This window comes from Ovis canadensis, chromosome 9 (assembly GCF_042477335.2).
Source record: "Ovis canadensis isolate MfBH-ARS-UI-01 breed Bighorn chromosome 9, ARS-UI_OviCan_v2, whole genome shotgun sequence".
Lineage (NCBI taxonomy): Eukaryota > Metazoa > Chordata > Mammalia > Artiodactyla > Bovidae > Ovis > Ovis canadensis.
In genome coordinates this window covers 36,368,135-36,389,514 of record NC_091253.1, presented here as the reverse complement: position 1 = coordinate 36,389,514, position 21,380 = coordinate 36,368,135, and positions in this window count along the sequence as shown.

The following is a 21,380-nucleotide window of genomic DNA, read 5'->3' as shown; positions in this document are numbered from 1 at the left end:
TTTGTGAAGATCAGAGCCCCTACTACTCCACCCCTTAACCCTAGCTCTTCTCTCTTACAATGGCCCAGCAGGAATCCTTTGTGATGCAAATCCTACTCTGGCCAGGCACGTTTGCCGCTGCTCTCTTTTTTCCAGCTAGTGGAGCACACTCCTGCCTTGGGGATCTGGTACCTTTTGTCTGCCTTTCTTGGGATACTCCTTCTTAATACCCACATCAATTGCTTCCTCACTGCACCCAAGGCTCCATTCAGAAGTCACCTTAACAGAGGAGCCTGCCTTGGCTCTATTTTCCTCTTGACACTATTACCTGGCATTTGCATACGCTTATGCTTACTCATGGAGAAGGAAACAGCAACCCACTCCAGTACTCTTGCCTGGAGAATCCCATGGATGGAGGAACCTGGTGGGTTGCAGTCCATGGGGTCGCTAAGAGTCAGACACGACTGAGTGACTTCACTTTCACTTTTCACTCTCATGCATTGGAGAAGGAAATGGCAACCCACTCCAGTATTCTTGCCTAGAGAATCCCATCCCAGGGACTGGGGAGCCTGGTGGGCTGATGTCTATGGGGTTGCACAGAGTCGGACACGACTGAAGTGACTTAGCAGTAGCATACTTACTCATGGAGAAGGAAATGGCAACCCACTCCAGTATTCTTGCCTGGAGAATCCCATGGATGGAGGAGCTTGGTGGGCTACAGTCCACGGGTCGCAAAGAGTTGGACACGATTGAGCGACTTCACTTCACTATGCTTACTCATGGTTTGTTTCCTACTCAATTCAGTTACAAGCTCTGTGCCAGAGCACAAAAGTTCTCTTAGTTCACTGCTATCTCTACAACATTTCCATCTGGCATATCGTAGATTCTCGAAATTAATATTTGTAAATGAAGGATGAATGGATGCTTTTTCTGAATACTGTCTCCAGGGCTGCCGGTCCAGTGCAGTAATGAAAACTGGAAAAATATAAAGAGCACTGAAATCAAACAGATCTGGTTTGAATTCTTCATGCATGGCTTTGAGTGAGTTACTGATTCTTGCTGGGCATTGGTTGTGTGAAGTTAGGCTCTGATGCTGGAGTATTGTTATGAAAATCACATACATGAAGCAGGCCTAATAAGAGCCCCCTAGAGAAGTGAGACTAAGGTTTAGGTTATCCGCACTGGGAATTCTAAGGGGCTGAGACATTGACTGGATCCCCCCCACTTGGGCTGCCAAAGAGCCAGAAGGCTGCTTTAGTTTCTTAATGCTGCAGGAGTGGGAGGTTGTGTAACTCTCTGTTGGTGCTCTTTTGAACCACATTTCATCAAGATATTGTGAAACAGGGAGCAAAAGGGAGGCTTCTTGGGCCAACATGCATCAGGCCTTGTGCTAGGAGGGATATGCAGAGGGGAGAGACGGAAGCGAGGGATCCCTGGCAGCGTCGCCGACTCCGCTCGGTGTCTTTGTTCTTGTGGGGCCAGCTGGGAATGAGCAAGCAAGCCCTGCGGAACTGCTGGGCCAAGTCACCAAGCCATGCCCCAGAACAGTAATGTCTTTCATCCAGTGTCTCCCAAGGTGAGATTTAAGGTGTGTCGGGCAAAGGAAGAGTGAGAAGAGCATTAGCAATCAAGTTGAAAACCTATGTTCTAGGTTACTAGCAGGTCACTTTTACCATCCGGCCACAATTTTATTTAATCCTATTAATCCATAAGCAGGATTATCAGCTTCATTTTCCAAATGAAGAAACAAGGGTTGGCGAGGTGTAGTTATTTAGAGTATTTTGTATTTATTCAGCACATGGAACTTGCATTGCCCTAAGACTTGATTCTTTCCTTTAGTAATTCTGTAACCTTAGGAGACATGCCTGACCTGGTGTGTTTTCATTCTATGTTTTTAAACATGAGAATGATGTATGTTGCGATATACCTATGTATGTGTGTGTTCAGTTGCATCCGACTCTTTGCAACCCCATGGACTGTAGCCCACCAAGTTCCTCTATTCATGGAATTTTCCAGGCAAGAATACTGGAGTGGGTTGCTATTTCCTCCTCCAGGGGATCTTCCTGACCCAGGGATTAGAATCCCAGTCTCTTTTCCCACCTGCGTTGGCAGGCAGGTTCTTCACCACTGCTCTACCCAGGAAGCCCGTAATAAGAGTAACATGTGCGTGTGTTAGTCGCTCGGTCATATTTGACTCTTTGCAGCCCCATGGACTGTAGTCCACCAGGCTCCTCTGTCCATGGAACTCTCCAGGCAAGAATACTGGAGTGAGCTGCCATTCCTTTCTCCAGGGGATCTTCCCAACCCAGGACTGAACCTGGGTCACCCACATTGCAGGCAGATCCTTTGCACTGTGCCACCTGGGAAGCCCATAATAAGAGTAATACCCACTCATAAAATTGTTACCAAGATAAAATAAGCTGTTGAGGACACAGCACTCATCCCAGTGCCTTGCCCATAGTATGTACTCAATAAATGCTTTCCAGCATGGCTTATATTAGCCGAAGTAACGCAGTCAGAGGCAGAGCTCAGATTCTGCCTCCTGATGATCTGATTCTAAGCTGCTTCTCTTCTGCAGCAATTGCCCAAGGAATTTACATTCTGAAAGAGCTTGAAGGTTTCTATGGTCCTTTCCAAACGTAAGATTCAGTAGTTCCAGTGGGAGAGTTGGACGTCCTACACTAAGAATTCTCAAGGAAAGGAAGTTGGGAATGTTCCCTGGAATCACATCCTCTTGTGGCACCTCCCTTCTCTTCAGGACGCTGTGGACCTCTGGCCTCCATGGACTTTATCCTCCCATACAATTGGTTCCACTCACAATTAGTTGCTGGCACTGTCATCAAAGGGAGTTCTCTCCAAGGACGAGGAACAGGATGCAAAACAAATCCTGTACTGTAAACTCCAAATGTGATCAGGGCAGGCCCAGCTGAGGAGGGAAGTTATGTTATGAGATTGAGGGGATCAACAATAAAAGACAGCCAGCTGCCCGCCTCTCGCAGGTGACTTGTGGGAATGTACATGTACCCTCTTATGCCCCAAACATTCCCACAACAGAGCACTTCTTAAGGACCAGAGCTTTTAAAGCTTTCTAAAGCTTTTGCCCAGACTGAGAAGCATCATTCTCTCCTGTTCCAAGTCTCAGCAGGGAAGTGGACTATCTTCTTATATCCAGAAAGTATCAGCTTTATCCCATGAAATCCTTAGGGTGACTGTGGTTTGCCCTCATCTCCTGACAGTGCGGATGAGGAGAGAGAGCCAAAAGACACAGCATCTCTGTTCCAATGAAAACTCAGCTTCAAAGAAGAAAGTGATCACTGCTAAGGAGGTGAAGTCACAGCCTCAGCAAACCTTTGAAACTGGAGGAGAAGATGTAAATTAAGTGCAAACAATCAGGGTAAAAAACGAAATCCTTAAGGAAAAGCAAAGTCTTCTGCAACGGGTGTGAAAGTAAAGAAAGCTGGCCAAGGCAAGGAGATAAACAGGACTGCATGATATAATCACACTGTGAAATGGCCAATTAGATGAGAAATCTAAGGAAAATACATGGAAGTTGGAAATTGTCTGTTTTCCTTGAGAATTTGTAAGAATCAAAGTGGAAGCAGAGTCAATTTTCTCAATATTCAATTCATTATAAACCCTCCTGGGGGACAGGAAACATGCTTTTATTTGCTGTTTCTGCAATAGTGTTTTCTGGTATATGACAGAGCCGTGGGACTCTATAATCTTGTGTAGGGCTACATGCCAAGTATCATTCATGAGTTTCTTACAGCTTTTAAAAAATATCTTCTGTTAGTTAGTAATTCATTTGTATATTCATTTATGTGTTCATTCATATGCTCATTCGTTCAGTAAACTTTTTGTGCCTGCAGTATATCAGGCGCAGCCCTAGACTCTGAATAAACAAACATAAACATAACATATTTATGTACTTAAAGGCTCATAGCCCCTTATAAAGACACATGTAAGCCAGCAATTAAGTCAGTTTAGTCCTTTTCTAACAGAAAGAAGCAAATGTTTCAAAGAAAGACAGAGTGCAATGGATTAAAGAGCATCCAGCTCACATTAATGGCTGCCTGGGATCCCATTATGTGACTTTATTTGAGAAGAGGATCTTTGCTGATGTAAATAATTGAGTTTCAATGAGATCATATAGAGTTAGGGTGGACACTAAACCCAAAGGGCACTTTTTTGTAAGAAGAGAAAGATACACAAGGAGAAGACACACACAGAGAAAAAGCCACGTGACTACGCAGCGGGAGATTGCAGTGATGCAGCCACAAGCTAAGGCATGCTGGAATGGCTAGAGCTGCCAGAAACTGGACTAGGCAAGGCAGGAGTTTCCCTAGAGCCCCCGGAAGGAGCATGGCTCTAAGACACCTTGATTTCAGATGTCTAACCCCCAAAACTTGAGAGAATAAACCTATTGCTTTAAACCTCAAGTTTATAGCAATTTGATTTGCAGCTGGTAAAGTCAAGGCTATGGGTTTTCCAGTGGTCATGTATGGATGTGAGAGTTGGACTGTGAAGAAAGCTGAGCGCCGAAGAATTGATGCTTTTGAACTGTGGTGTTGGAGAAGACTCTTGAGAGTCCCTTGGACTGCAAGGAGATCCAATCAGTCCATCCTAAAGGAGATCAGCCCTGAGATTTCTTTGGAAGGAATGATGCTAAAGCTGAAACTCTAGTACTTCGACCACCTCATGTGAAGAGCTGACTCATTGGAAAAGACTCTGATGCTGGGAGGGATTGGGGGCAGGAGGAAGAGGGGACGACCAAGGATGAGATGGCTGGATGGCATCACTGACTCGATGGACGTGAGTCTGAGTGAACTCCGGGAGTTGGTGATGGACAGGGAGGCCTGGCGTGCTGCAATTCATGGGGTCGCAAAGATTCGGACACGACTGAGTGACTGAACTGAGCTGAACTGAGAGAACCTGCCTGCCAATGCAGAAAATGCAAGAGACACAAGTTCAGTCCCTGTGTCAGGAAGATCCCTGGAGAAGGAAGTGGCAACCCATTCCAGTATTATTGCCTGGAGAATTCTATGGACAGAGGAGCCTGGCAAGCTGCAATCTATGGGACTGCAAGAAGTTGGGCACAACTGAGTGTGTGCGCACACACACCCCTCTAAGAAATGAATATATTTCTTCCCTGGTGGCTCAGATGATAAAGAATCCAACTGCAATGCAGGAGACATGGGTTCAATCCCTGGGTCAGGAAGATCCCCTGGAGAAGGGAATGGCTACCCACTCTAGTATTCTTGCTTGGAGAATCCCATGGACAGAGGAGCCTGGCAGGCTACAGTCCATGGGGTTGCAAAGAGTCAGATAAAACTTAGAGACTAACACAACACTTTCTAAGAAATGAATATATAGCAGAAGGGCATTAAAACCATAGTGCTGAGAATTCAATACAATCAATTTTTTTTTCTGACATCATGTAGTTTTTTAAAAAATAATTTTCATTGGAGTTTATTTGATTTACAATGTTGTGTTGGTTTCAGGTGTCCAGCAAATGGACTCTGTTCTACATATATCTATTCTTTTCCCATGTAGGTCATTACAGAGAACTGAGTAGACTTCCCTGTACTACACAGTAAGTCCTTATCGGTTATCTATTTTATATATAGCAATGCTCATATGTCCATCCCACGCTCCCACTTTGTCCCTCTACTCCCTTACCCACTGGTAATCATAAATTTGTTTTCTACATCTGTTACTCTATTTCTGTTTTGTAAATAATTTCATTTGTACCTTTTTTTTTAATTCTACATGAGTGATATCAAGATATTTCTTTTTCCATCTGACTTACTTCACTCAGTATGACAGCCTCTGGATTCATCCATGTTGCTGCAAATGGGATTGTTTCATTCTTTTTTATGACATCATGTAGTTTTTAACTTGGTTTTTGCTTTGTGGAACTATCTCCTTTGTCCTCAGTCAAGAAGCCTTGCTCCACTCATCAGAGAGTAGGCCCCCAGTCAGAGTGAAGTTTGGATCTTACAGTGGCATCAACTTCTAGAAGAAATTGTTAGGTTTTGCTTCTTTGATCCCAGGAGCTGTCCTGGCTCTTATGCTTCCTGAATCTCAGTTCTTTGCATTTTCCCTCTTCATTTGCTTTAGTTAGCCAAAAGTGGTAATCATTGCCTGCAACTGAGAACTCTAACTACTTCAGGGCCATGTTGAATTTTCTGGTTATTCTTTAGCAAGAATATAATAATCTCTGTTTAATTTTATGTTATTATTTCATTCTGCTGCTAGAAATTCTGTGCTGTAGTTTTGGCTACCTGTGGCCATGATGAAAGAGTCTGTGGTATACATTTTGTTCTACTCCTGGCTAAAATAATATCTCAGTTCATGCCAAGCTCTCCATTTGGAATCTCCTCTCCTTTTACCAACTTCACATATTAAAAATATCAATTTTTAAGACTCAAAATATAAAAATAAGTAGAAGAAATAACACAGTCTTTGGTATTCAACTAAACTGGGCTTTAGCTGAGACACCATCAATTAATGTGGCCTATAGCTGGACCAAATTCTCCAAGCCAGGCTTCAGCAATATGTGAACCATAAACTTCCAGATGTTCAAGCTGGTTTTAGAAAAGGCAGAGGAACCAGAGATCAAATTGCCAATATCTGCTGGATCATGGAAAAAGCAACAGAGTTCCAGAAAAACATCTATTTCTGCTTTATTGACTATGCCAAAGCCTTTGACTGTGTGGATCACAATAAACTGTGGAAAACTCTGAAAGAGATGGGGATACCAGACCACCTGACCTGCCTCCTGAGAGATCTGTGTGCAGGTCAGGAAGCAACAGTTAGAACAGGACATTGACCAGCAGACTGGTTCCAAATAGGAAAAGGAGAACATCAAGGCTGTATATTGTCACCCTGCTTCTTTAACTTCTATACAGAGTACATCATGAGAAACACTGGGCTGGATGAAGCTCAAGCTGGAGTCAAGATTTCCGGGAGAAATATGAATGATCTCAGATATGCAGATAACACCACCCTTATAGCAGAACGTGAAGAACTAAAGAGCCTCTTGATGAAAGTGAAAGAGGAGAGTGGAAAAGTTGGCTTGAAGCTCAACATTCAGAAAACTAAGATCATGGCATCCAGTCTCATCACTTCATGGGAAATAGATGGGGAAACAGTGGAAACAGTGGCTGACTTTATTTCTGGGGGCTCCAAAATCACTGCAGATGGTGACTGCAGCCATGAAATTAAAAGATGTTGCTCCTTGGAAGGAAAGTTACGACAAACCTAGATGGCATAGTAAAAAGCAGAGACATTACTTTGCCTACAAATGTCCATCTAGTTAAGGCTATGATTTCTCCAGTAGTCATGTATGGATGTGAGAGTTGGACTATAAAGAAAGCTGAGCACTGAAGAATTGATGTTTTTGAACTGTGGTGTTGGAGAAGACTCTTGAGAGTCCCTTGGACAGTAAGGAGATCCAACCAGTCCCTTCTAAAGGAGATCAGTCCTAAAGGAGTATTCATTGGAAGGACTGATGTTGAAGCTGAAACTCCAATACTTTGGCCACCTAGTGGGAAGAACTGATTCATTAGAAAAGACCCTGATGCTGGGAAAGATTGAGGTTGGGAGGAGAAGGGGATGACAGAGGATGAGATGGTTGAATGGCATCACTGACTCAATGGACATGAGTTTGAGTAAGCTCCGGGAGTTGGTGATGGACAGGGAGGCCTGGTGTGCTGCAGTCAATGGGGTTGCAAAGAGTCGGACATGACTGAGTGACTGAACTGAACTGGTGTTTGGACCAGGCATAGAAACTTCCTAAGTCTCATGTTTCCTATAGTCATGTCTACCACTGGGTCACTGTTGGAATCAAAGACGCATCATAAGTGAAGCACTCAGGCCAGTGCCAGGCATGTAGAGAAGCTAAAAATTTTGTTTTTCTCCCTTCCCTACTTCTTTCTTCCAATCCTGGCTCTTCAAAATCATGCTAACTATCTTCTCAGAGTTTGGTCTTTGTCTCTTCACCACAGCCTGTAGTTATAGACAGTTGAGAATGATAAATGGATGTATGACAGTAGGCATCTTTTCAGCTCTCCTCTTCTCTCCTTAGCTTTCTGGGGCCTCTGACTAGATAACATGCCACTAAGGAATCCCTCTCTCAAACTCACACGTACAGCAAAAGGGGTCATTTTTATACCATATGTTGTTGATGAATTCAATCCATTCTCAAAGTATGTTTGGCCCTTTGAACTTAAATATTCTTGATTCTTCATCCAAGGCATAGGAATTTGTCTAATGGGAAAAAAATACAATAATGCCTTGAATCATTATGTGTGTATCCATGTCTTTCCAAACATATACAAGCGTTTTAGTTTTACCTTTAAGAAATTCTGAGATACGGTTTCATTTGGGTAACTTCAGGGTTCATTTTGATAGCAGCTCAAACGTGCTTCTAACAGAATTACCAACCATCCAGACTTGCTTAATCTTCTGAAAGTGATCGATGTTGTTACCCCTCCAAAGGAGCACACTATTGATTGTTGTTTAGTCGCTAAGTCACATCCAACTCTTTTGTGACCCCAAGGACTGTAGCCCGCTAGCTCTCTTAATTCCATTTGAGAAAAACTAACTTCTCATGGACACAGCTTGATGCTTCATTAAACACCTTTATCTTCATACTAGTGTAACAGAGTCATCAACACTTGCTTGGGTCAGGTTATTAAAACAGTTACTTGGGTAGATTTTTTTTTTTGAGTATTTCTTCTCAGATTAGGAATTTATTTCATTACTTTCATTTGTAAACTTCTAAAAATAAGTCATAGGTAATAGCAGGTAAAGAATCCACCTGCCAAAGCAGGAGATGAGTGGATGTGGGTTCAATCCCTGGGAAAGATCCCTTGGAGAAGTAAATAGCAAACTGCTCCAGTATTGTTGCCTGAAAAATCCCGAGGACATAGGATCCTAGTGGAGTACAGCACATAGGATCACAGCGAGTCGGACACGACTGAGCAGTCCACTCCAACGTCAGTGTGCTGACTCACTGATGGAGTTAGGAGCTTCTTCTTGGTCTTCTCTCATTAAGGCTCCCATCACACCCTCTATTACCTCTTGGGTGGCAATGATCACATTGTCCCGTGACAAGGATGTTGTCATGGGACATATAGTTTTATCATTCAAATCAGGACAGTTTGAGAGTGAGAGGGAGTGTGGTTAGTAATTAAGCCAGGGCAATGGGAATAAACTGAGACTGTCCTGAGAAAAAAAAGAGGTCTCTCTAATTTTAACTGTTAGTTCATTTGTCTGTGTCTTCCTCTGGATATTGAGCTCCTCGGCACATTTAGCTTATTCTCTGCTCTCACTCCAGCACCTCACGTAGCACCTGACACAGAAAAGACATTCCACTTCAATCATGGTCCTGTATCATGGCAAGTGCATGGGAAAGTCCTCTCTCCCAATCTACAATCCTTTAGGTGTGATAACTAATTCATAACATATGTTCATTTTATGTAGTGCAGAAATTTTCCAACTTTCTTTTTGCCCAGTTAATTACTTGTCCTTCAAGGTATCTGAAACCAAGTGGATTAGGGGGCATTCCTGTTCTTATAGACAGCATCTCGTTTTTACATCTTTCGTTTAACCGCACTCTATCCTACTTGTTGGTTTATAGTAGGTATCAGTCCTTGAGCCTCTGGGTTCTCTTTTGCATCCACAGCAGCATTTAGCACAGACCCTGTCTCAGAGTAAGGGAATGATACCTGCCATCTGAAAGAATCGAAGGATGGATTCATGGGTGAACAAATGAAATACTCAGATTGAAAATGGGAAAATCCCATCCACTAACTTGCCCTTCTGTTTGCCTAATATTAATTATTTAGATGGTAATATGCATAGAGGTAGCATCATGGATCTTCAGACTAACACAAACTTAGAGGGAATTCCATACATTAGTTAGGTAGAATAGTATTCTAGTGTATAATAAAAGGCTAGATCTGACACTATGGTCACCCAGGACGTGATGCACTTAAAGGTGAAGTAGAGCTAATATTCATGTAAAAATCATCCTATGATGTTTGTTGCTAGTTAACATTTTTATTGAATCCCATGGTAGAACAAAGAGAGTGATTAAGAGCCTAGAAAATAGAATTCATGAGAAAAGGTTAGAGGAACTGGAATTATTTAGCCCAGGGAAAAAAATATGTAGCCATTCAGTGAAATCTCATTATCCAATACCAGTTTACTCAAACGAGGGCATAATTTAAACTGACAGCTATGTTTCCAATGAACAAATGACCTACTCTTCTTTGAAAAAAAAAAAAAAGAAAAAAATGATCATGAGAAACTATTAATTCAAATATATTTCTTTACTTTTGACCTCTCCTATTTTACATTATCAGGGATTTATTTTATTTGAAAACTTCTGGGCTACATTCTTCATGGTAGTGCAGGTATCAGTTTATCAAATATAATCAAAAGAAATCACCGCCCACCCATGTCTAGCACCTAATTTTCTCATTTTAAAAATTAAAATAACGGTATTGGTTTATTTATTCAATAATCATATATTGAGGACCAATTTCATGCCAGATTCTGTGCTAAGCACTAGGAAAAGAGAAGTTATATAATGGATGATTTTCATTATTGTGAGCTATTTTCATCTAAGTCCCTCCTATACTAAGCTTAAAGGTGCCTGGAAATCCATTAGAAAGCCATACTCCTAGGTTGAGACATCTCCAAAGTACGAATATTTCAGCTTTGGGAGAAAGGAGACAACAAATTAAGATATTATCTGATTTCCTTTCACACAGTTGCCTTTTGGATGAGCACCTGCCCAAAAGAAAATAGGATACAGAACAAAAGAGTATTGAAAAACAAAAAAGAATAGATATTTTAAGAGCTGAAAATTAAAAAAAAAATGTTAGCACCAATAAGTACCTAGGAGTTAGCTGAGAAATATGAATTTGACAGAGGTTAATTTATGTACTCATGGTAACACAGTAAGTTAGTAGCAAATTGAAAGCTATAATTCTAGTCTCCTAGTTTTCTTGACTTCTGTCTAGAATTCTTTTCTCGTCAGTATTAGTCAGACACAACTGAGTGAGTGAACTGACTGACTATTGATAATTGGGACTATTAGTATATGACTGCTAAGATACCATTATACTGCAAAACCCAATAAAATGACATAAACACATAAAGATTTATCCACTCATATATAATCTAGAGATAAGCAGTCCATAGTACTATCAGGGACCCAGACTTTTCCTGTCCCTCTATTCTACCCTGTTTGGTGTGAGCTTTCAGTCACAAAAGGGCTGCTGGAGCTCCAGCTCTCACACAGTCTTCAATTAGGCACATTTCTGTCTGGTATATATTTAGGTTCTTTTACTAAGTGAAAGAAAATAAATATTAAATAGGAACTTTATAGTCTATACCATATCATCATTCAGAGACAATTTTCCATGAGTCTTTTGCATTTTTGCACATCTTACAAGCAGAAACTCTGTTTTGCTTTGTTCTAGGCTTTTTCCTGAATGTTTGTATAGCAGACAACCATGGAAGCTAGAGATAGAAGATAGAAGGCAGGCTTATTTACTGTCTAATATGATACAGTTAAATGTTGGGGCAAAGATTTGACAATGTTTGCTGCTCATAATAAAAAAGATCCAGATTCCCTAAATTCAGTATTCCTCCCCTGTAACACTTCTTATTGTGTATACTCAGTTGCTTCAGCTGTGTCCAACTCTTTGAAACCCCGTGGACCATAGTCTGCCAGGCTCCTCTGTCCATGGGATTCTCCAGGCAAGAATACTGGAGGGGTTGCCATGCCCTCCTCCAGGGGATCTTCCCAAGCCAGGGATTGAACTCATGTCCCCTGCATCTTCTGCATTCCAGGAAAACTCTTTATATCACATGACCTTATTTGTGCCACCTACCCTATGGGAACTGAGGCTGAAGAACCTGGTTTAAGAAAATGGTGTTACCCTGGTTACTGTTCTTGCTATAAATAATCAACTGTCCTCTTTCTCTGACCCCGGAGTCTCCTGTCTTAAGCCAGACAGGCTAACTTATTAGCTTGCAAGCAGAGTGAAGTTTTAGACTGTTCTTGACAGTTATCCATACCTTGCTTTGTGTGATGCAATATCTAAAGGGCCTAACTCCCAGGCATCTAGAATAGAGTAGGTGACCAATACATACTTGGATAAATAAATAAATGACTAAGTGAAAATGCTCAAAGCACATTTTAATACACCAGGGCACTTGGTCTGATGTCCTGGCTCCAACCCTTATGAGCCTCGTGACTGTCAGCAATGTCTCTTACCCTGTCTAACCTCAGCTTCTTAAACCAGTCATCTGCGTTTACTGCCCTCTCTTGCTTAAGCTCCGTTTACTCCCTAACCTACTACTGCTGTTTGGCCTTGGGCCTCATCACGCCACAAAACTTCCCTTCCAAGGCCTCTGGTGACCTACTAACTGCCACGGCCAACTGACCCCTTTTCACTCCCTATCTTATTCCTTGTTGCTCAGTTGACATTTAACTCTTTCAAATTCTTTTGTCCTTTGTCTCCATAAATTCTTTCTGATTTCCTTTAATCATCTGGTAACTGAACTCTGTCTCTTCTTCCTTTCTTCACCCTTAAATATTGACATGCCATGAGTTTCCATCCTCTGCCTACCTCTGTTCTCACACTATAGAATAAAGTCTACTTTAAAAAAAAGAAAAACACACCTCTATTTACCATTTGTGTGCTGATAATTTGCAAATCTCTATCTCTAGTCCAAACTGTTCTTCTAAACTCCAGACCTATTTTTTATAGATTTTATTTGTTTTAATTAAAAGATAATTCACAGTATTGTGATGGGATTTTTTTTTGCCATATATCAGCATGAATCGGCATTAGGCATACATGTGTCTGCCTGAATCCCCCTCCCGCCTCCCTCTCATCCCACCTCCTCTAAGTTGTCACAGAGCGCTGGCTTTGGCTTCCCTGACTCATCAAACTCTCAGAGGTTGTCTTTTTCACATACGGTAGTGTATACGTTTCAGTGTTATTCTCTCATATCATCCCACCCTCTCCGTCCCCCACTGGGTCCAAAATGTCTGTCTCCTTTGCTGCCCTGCAAGTACGATCATCAGCACTGTCTTTATAGATTCCATATATAATGAGGTCGATGAACCTAGAGCCTATTATATAGAGTGAAGTAAGTCAGAAAGAGAATTGCTCATTCACTGTCTCTACCTGCATGTCCAAATGGACTTTAAATTAAAACACATTCAAAGTCAAACTTAGTTGTTCTCACCCCTTTTGGGAACCTATGGGACCTGGAATTCTTCTCTTGCTGAAGGGTATCACCATCCATATTTTTTCCTGTCAATAACCTTAATGACCCTGGTCAACATTCCATTCAGGTTAAATAACTCTTAGAACCTTTGTCTTCTTTTTCCATTGCATCAACATTAACTGTGGCCCTCATTATCTCTAAATTTTACCCCACTCTCAAACCATGTCTCTAAAATCTACTGGATAACAGTTTCCAACAAGCTACCAGAATGAACTTAAAAGTCTCATAATGCTGCTGCCCTGATTAAAACCCCTGGTTGTCTTTTCTTGGTCAGATCAAGAGGAAGTCTGAACTCTTTACATGATATCCAAGGCATCTCTAAATCTATCCCTGGCCTGTCTCTTCAGCTTTATGCCCTATTTTTCTTCATCTTATAGGCTCTGCTCCAATCATAATGAACCACTCACTGTTACCAGCATGTCCCCTGCTAAGTTAGACCCCTGCACCTCAAGATTGATTGATTCTTCTGTCTGTTATTCAACATGATATCCAAAACCAGCCCAGGGAATCTTTTATCTTCTGAAAATCTGCTCAATTTACTCTAGCTTTCGGGAGTGTAACTGGAAGTATCAAACTCTCACTCTTAGAAATGGTTTATTACTTTGTGGTTCTATCTTGAAAGGCCATTTTTTTAAATTTATAGCATTTATCATATCACACTCTTATTTGTTTACATTCTTGTATTTACAATAAAACATATCTTATCTGTCTTTATATGCACTGCATGGAGCACAGATCCAGGTGCACAGAAGAGTTTCAATAAAAGCACTTTAAATGGTAAGGAAGTTGGAGAGTCGGGCAAAAAGGCAGTCACTGAAGTTGAATGAAAGGAAGAAAGACCACAATTTACCTGAAAGATCTCCTGGAGAAGGAAATGGCAACCCACTCCAGTACTCTTGCCTGGAAAATCCCATGGACAGAGGAGCCTGGCAGGCTGCAGTCCACGGGGTGGCAGAGTCGGACACGACTGAGCGACTGACCACACACACGTGCAGTTTGCTCCAAATAAACCCTAGGATGTTCTTGGGCAATGTTCACTCTCCTGGGCCCCAAAATAAGAAATGAATGAAGAAGTAATGAATTGGGAATTGCATATGGAAGTACAGTGTCTATCTTCCAGGACGCCCACAGATAAGCCAGTGGGGAAAAGGGCAGCTGGAAAGCAATGGATTGTCTTGAACAACACACGCAAAGAACATATTGTGAACCCTGGGAAGCTTCCTAGTTCAGAAACACAATCTGGGTTAGACGAGGCTGTATGTGAAGAGTAGGAGAAAGGGCATTGCCAGGATAGAGAGTCAGAAGACTTGAGCAAAGTGTCACTTCAAAACATAACACTCCTGGGTCTTTGGGCAGCATCCTTCACTCTCTAAGTCTCAGTTTCCCCATATGTAAAAGGGAAATAAGTATACCTACTGCATGGATTTATTAAGAAGATGCAAAAAAAAAAAAAATGTGCATGAAATGCCTTCAAGGTATCCAAACAGGGATAAGAGCTCAGTTAATCGGTGCTGCTAGTGGTAAACAATTAGCCTGCCAATGCAAAAGACAGAAGGGCAGTGGGTTCAACCCCTGGTCTGGGGACGATCCCTTGGAGTAGAAAATGGCAACCCACGCCAATATTCTTGCCTGGGGAATTCCATGGGCAGAGGCACCTGTTGGGCTATAGTCCACGGGGTTGCAAAGAGTCGGACAAGACTGAGCTACTTAGCACACATACATAGTACAAGGAGTGTTAATAAGACAATTTTCTCTAAACACTAGATCCTTCGTTTATAAAATGGAGCCAATTTCTGTCCCTGAGTTGTGTGAAGATTAAGTAAGGATTAGATGCAAAAGCACTTCCAAGATTTAAAGCATCATTCAATTGAGAAAAATTGTTATTATTACAGAAAATTAAGGGTCAAAACTTAGCTAAAAGAAGGCAAAATATATTTGCTGGTTTAGCTCAGAACAAAAATAGTACTGTCTTTATGTATGAGCAGAAAAAATACACATGGGAAGAATAAGTACTCTGGCTCTTGTTTAATCATGTTCTATGGGTCTTGTTGGGCTTCCCAGGTGGTGCTAGTGGTGAAGAACTGGCCTGCCAATGCAGGAGATGCAGGAGACCTGGGTTCGATACCTGGCTTGGGAAGATCCCCTGGAGGAGGGCAAGGCAACCCATTCCAACATTCTTGCCTGGAGAATCCCATGGACAGAGGAGCCTGGCAGGTTACAGCCCATGGAGTTGCACAGAGTCACACATGACTGAAGCGACTTAGCACACATGGGTCTTGTGGGCTTTTTATTAATGTGTTTACTACTTTAGTAATTTCTCTCAAAAAATATACCTTTCAGTTGGCTCTGTTGTCCTTGCTTTAGTCTAAAAGACACACAGAGCATTAACGTAACTTACAAAACATTCAAATAGGACTCGTCCCTCTTCCAGTTCTTCTCTAAGAGGTGCTGGCATCTACACCTGTGACTACAGTTATTATTTATCTGTCTAGGCATCTCTGTTCTTCTCTTACAGTATTTGGTAGGATTTCTTTCATCAAGATTTTATTACAGAAATTAATTTTAAGTGTACAAATACATCATGTGGAGTAGAAGCCATTTAAGTAGTTACTGTAAAATTAAATAGCTCCTATAGCATTCATTGCCAAAAAATTAGGGAACAGCCCACATGCATAATACACTCTAGTTCTGCTGGTGATTCCTGGAGCCTCTCTCCTTGGGAAATCAATGAGACCCCTCATCAGGTTTAAATAAGGCAAGTGTCTTTGTCTGACTCCTTTTCAATCTTTCTGTTCTTTCTTTATGCACAACCTGTAGTGTCTGTTGATATTTTTTATGCCACCCACTATTTTCATCTCATATTGTCTGCACTTAAGTGGTTGTTTTATTTATTAGCAATTTTATACTAACTGCAATAAACTCTCAGTATTCCTGTGATGACTTTCTCAGAGTTTGAACTTTAGGTACCATCTTCATTTATTATATTACAAGTATCCAACTGCCTACTTGATCTTTCCACTTGTGTGTTCCGCAGACAGATTACATTTCACAAATCTAAATTTGAACTCATTTTCTCCCTCACAATGCAGATTCCTCTCCTATGTCATGTAATAGCAGATAAAAACCTTGCGTCACTGATAGCACAGACTCCAAAGCCAGACTGAGTTTAGCTCTTGGCTCCAGTGGTAACTTACTGTGTGTCCATGGGATAAATTTTTAACCTCTCTGTGTCACATTTTTCTCATCTGATATTTATCTTAATTTTAACTCATAGGGTTTTATAAGGATTACATAAATTCAGTTCAGTTCAGTTCAGTCACTCAGTCATGTCCGACTCTTTGCGTCCCCATGAACTGCAGCACACATGGCTTCCCTGCTCATCACCAACTCCTGGAGCTTGCTCAAACTCATGTCCATTGAGTCAGTGATGGCATCCAACCATCTCATCCTCCATCATCCCCTTCTCCTTCTGCCCTCAATCTTTCCCTGAATCAGAGTCTTTTCAAATGAGTCAGCTCTTTGCATCAGATGGCCAAAATATTGGAGTTTCAGCTTCAGCTTCAGTCCTACCAATGAACACCCAGGACTGATCTCCTTTAGGATGAACTGGTTGGATCCCCGTGCAGTCCAAGGGACTCTCAAGAGTCTTCTCCAACACCACAGTTCAAAAGCATCATTTCTTCAGTGCTCAGCTTTCTTTATAGTCCAACTCTCACATCAATACATGACTACTGGAAAAACCATAGCCTTGATTAGATGGACATTTGTTGGCAAAGTAATGTCTCTGCTTTTTAATATGCTCTCTAGGTTGGTCATAAGTTTCCTTCTAAGGAGTAAGTGTCTTTGAATTTTATGGCTGCAGTCACCACCTGCAGTGACTTTGGAGCCCCCCAAAATAAAGTCTGACACTGTTCCCCCATCTATTTATCATGAAATCATGGGACTGGATGCCATGATCTTCGTTTTCTGAATGTTGAGCTTTAAGCCAACTTTTTCACTCTCCACTTTCACTTTCATCAAGAGGCTCTTTAGTTCTTCACTTTCTGCCATAAAGGTGGTATCATTTGCATATCTGAGGTTATTGATATTTCTCCCAGAAATCTTGATTCCAGCTTGCACTTCATCCAGCCCAACGTTTCTCATTATGTACTCTTCATAGAAGTTAAATAAGCAGGGTGACAATATACAGCCTTGATGTACTCCTTTTCCTATTTGGAACCAGTCTGTTGTTCCCTTATGATTATACAGTGGAAGTGAGAAATAGATTTAAGGGACTAGATCTGATAGACAGAGTGCCTGATGAACTATGGACGGAGGTTCATGACATTGTACAAAAAAGATCTTCACAACCCAGATTACATAAAAGGCCATACATAAAAGGCTTGTAACAGTCCCTCACACAAGGCAATTTTTGTATATACAAGTAACAACTCACCAAGTAGAATGAACCTGGACGCCATCCTTGTATACCTACACCCAAATGACCATTTGTTAACTACGTTTCTCAACTATCTCCACATCAATTACCTTCCATTACCTTTGTTTATGGGCTTCCCAGGTAGCCCTAATAGTAAAGAACACACCTGCCAATGCAGGAGACGAAAGAAACCCGGGTTTGATCCCTAAGTTGGGAAGATTCTCTGGAGGAGGGCATGGCAACCCACTCCAGTATTCTTACTTTGAGAATCCTATGGACAGAGGAACCCGGCTGGCTATGGTCCATTGGGTTGCAGAGTCAGAGACAACTGAAGTTACTTGGCGTGCACACACCCTTGTTTATGTCTCATAGTCTTCCATCTGAGCTAGTACAATAGGCTCTTAGACGGTCCACTCATTTGTTAATTTATCAGGCAACAAATATATATTTACTCCTTCTTTGGAGCTGACATTATGCTAGAGAGTGGAAAACAATAATGTCTTCACTTCAAAGTCAAAAGTTCCACCATGTCATGATCTGGCTCTGTTCGTCCCTTCATCCTGTCTGCTACCCATCCCCTGCTTGAACCTTAACTCCCAAGCTTTCAACTCTGCTTTGTAGAGAAAAGGGCCATGTTCCTTCTTTCCTCTGGCCTCTTGCACCTGCTATTTCCTCTGACCCCTCTAACTCCACACTACCCATACCCTCTCCCATAGCTATGTTTAGTTTTCAGCAGAAAGTTTTTCCTGACCCCGATCCATATTCCCATAGCACATAGGATTATCAGGTCAAAAATTAAGTGACATTGTAACTTCTGGTTTATTCATCTGCCCCAAACACCGTAGGGTGTGTCTGTTGAAGAAACCCTGGCTGATTTAACAAATGAACTCCTAAACTTCAATGGCTTATATTTTCACATGTAGTCAAAGTGTATTTTGTGCTCATCTTAGCAGTTGGATGCAGGTGTTAATAGCTAGCAGTTAGCTTTCCGAAAGCGATCTGGGTCATCATGGCGCCCAAGTCCTCTAGGAAACTGTTCATACAGGAAAGGGGGAAAAAGAAAGCGTAGTAGGCACATCAGCTCCTTAGGCTGCTTGCCCTGCAAGTGTAGCACATCCCTTCTATTCACTCTGTTGATAAGAATTCACTCTAAGGCTTTGCGTGATTCTGAAAGAGGCTGAGAAAGGTAATCTCTGCCTGGACAGCCTCTTTCCAGTGACAGCTCTCATCTCTGAAGGAGAAGCGTTTATTTCTGATATATAGCTGGTCACCTCTACTACAGCCGATAAATTCTATGACTCCAGGGACTGCGTTTTGTTTATTGTTTATCTAACTAACACAGTGCATAACACAGAGGAGATTCTCAGTAAATGTGTATGAAATAAAATGCTACGTTACTCCTCTGGCTCTGCTTGCCCTATTCCTGATCACCCAGATATGGGGAGACTGTATAGGTCTCAAATAACTTTATAATGAACCCTTTAAACCTAGAAAGATCATCGATCACCTCATATGGTATCCCGGTCTCCCTCTGCCTCTCTACTTTAAGCACGTGTGGTTCACCCCAGGTTACAGCTCAGGAGGAAGCATCATGTTCCCTTCTGATGGGTGGGAAGAGGGTGTTTCTCCACTGGGCAAAATATTGGATTTTCTATTTCTTGCTTCACCATCAAAGTTCTTATCCAAGACTTCAGGTTTCTGGGATAGAGGAAAGGAGTAAGTAACTAATTCTTTCATTTTCTATTCAAGGAGGACTTCATTAGAACTTGGAGAGACCCTAAATACCCTCTGGCTGTGGATGGCAAGTCGCATGTAATCACACAATGCCTTAACATCTATGGCAAGCATCACTAATCATTCACACTCTTCCACCACGCTGTCAGTGGCTTCAAAATGATATTCAACACAGAGACTCAGACTTTGACTCATAACTTTTTGGAGTCAGCTTTGAGGTGACTCTATTTGTCATCTTTGGCCCACTCCAGACCCTGTTTTTCAGCTACAAGGAGAATAAGGGAAAGAGGTGAAGTAACTTTATAAAGATCACACAAGAAGTTGGCAGCAGAGATAAAGCCAAAATTGAGGCAGTCAGTCAGAGGTTCCAAAGCAAAAGGAACCACTCAAAAGGCTTGATGTCAGCAGGGCAAGTGGATGTGGTCCTGCGGCCTGATGACAGGAGGTGTGTCTCACTGTTCGGCTGAGGGCGTGCTCTGGCATTTAAGAAGGTCTTGAGTTTTGAGGTTACAACATGCTCACTCATTTCTCAGTGGCATCAAATTGCCATAAAATGAGGTTATGACACTGGGTCTTAGGCAGATAGGTATTTTAGTCTATTCAGACATTGAATTGCTTCCTCTGCAGAATAGAGAATAGAGTTTTTGAGGTAAGATTAGACAATTCATATACTGTAAAACTTTGAACACAATATATGATGGGTATCATAGGTATTGGGGCTTCCCAGATGGCTCAGTGATAAAGAACCCTGCCAAACAGGACATGTGGGGTTGACCTCTCCTGAGCTAAGAAGATCCCCTGGAGAAGGAAATGGCAACCTGCTTCAGCATTCTTGCCTGGAGAATCCCATGGATGGAGGGGCCTGGCAGACCATAGTCCACGGGGTCGCAAAGAGTCAGACATGACTTAGTGACTAAACAATAGCAACTTCAATTATAGGTATGGACCAACTTTGGGTCCCCATACATTGTCAGAAAAGAGATGTTTGATCAGTTCACGAGTGAGATGAAAGGAGTACTTGCATGTTCTTCAGCAACTTAATTGTAACCCTGGCTTTTCTGCTCTCAATTGTTTTGATTTTGGGTGAATCACTTTGCTCTGTGGTTCTCGTTTTCTGAGTAGGAACATCAGGAAAAGATCTTAAATTGTCCTTTCATCTCTAAACTCTTATGATGTTATGCTCTCTCACTATCCGAGTCCTCAAAATTTCATTTTCCTGAGCTATTTTCTTCAGTTGAGAAACAAGTTATGAGGAGGGCCACTCACCAGGTTTATTTTGGGTGTAATGGCCAGTCACCCTTGCCCTTGGCATCTGAGACAAACCTCCACGAGCAAAGTATGCTCCAAGTATGACTTCAGCCCGCTGGCCCCACCAAGCCAGTGGCTGCTGCCAGCAGAAATGGAGGATAATTCCAGCCTTGAGGCAACTGCTTCATTATAAATCATGGACAAGAGGGGAGGGGCATGTTCCCATGGCATATCCTTGTGCCCTCCCCAAAGAGGTTATCCTAGGTAAAGCCTTTCTAAGGAGAAATATCTGTAGCTATGACAGAACTGTAGCTTCCAACTCCATGCAAACCACCACCACAAACAGAATGAAAAAGCAGAAAAAAGTGTACAAGTGTTTTTTGGAAGGCAAGTACCTTGGTCATTTTTTTGGGGGGGAGACCACAAATCACTTTATGCCAAGCATGGTTGCTGGGTGCTGGACATACAGAGATGGCAAAGATGCAAAACTCTGGTCCCTGATTTTAAGGAGATCATGGTTTATTTGGGCAGGTGTACCAGTAGCCAAATCAACTTGATTACTATAATACATGATATTATGTCTCCTGCATTGGCAGGCAGGTTCTTTACCACTAGTGCCTGGGAAGCCCTAGTCTATGCTAGGGTAACAAAAAACACTAACATAGCAGTGGTTTACAGGTTT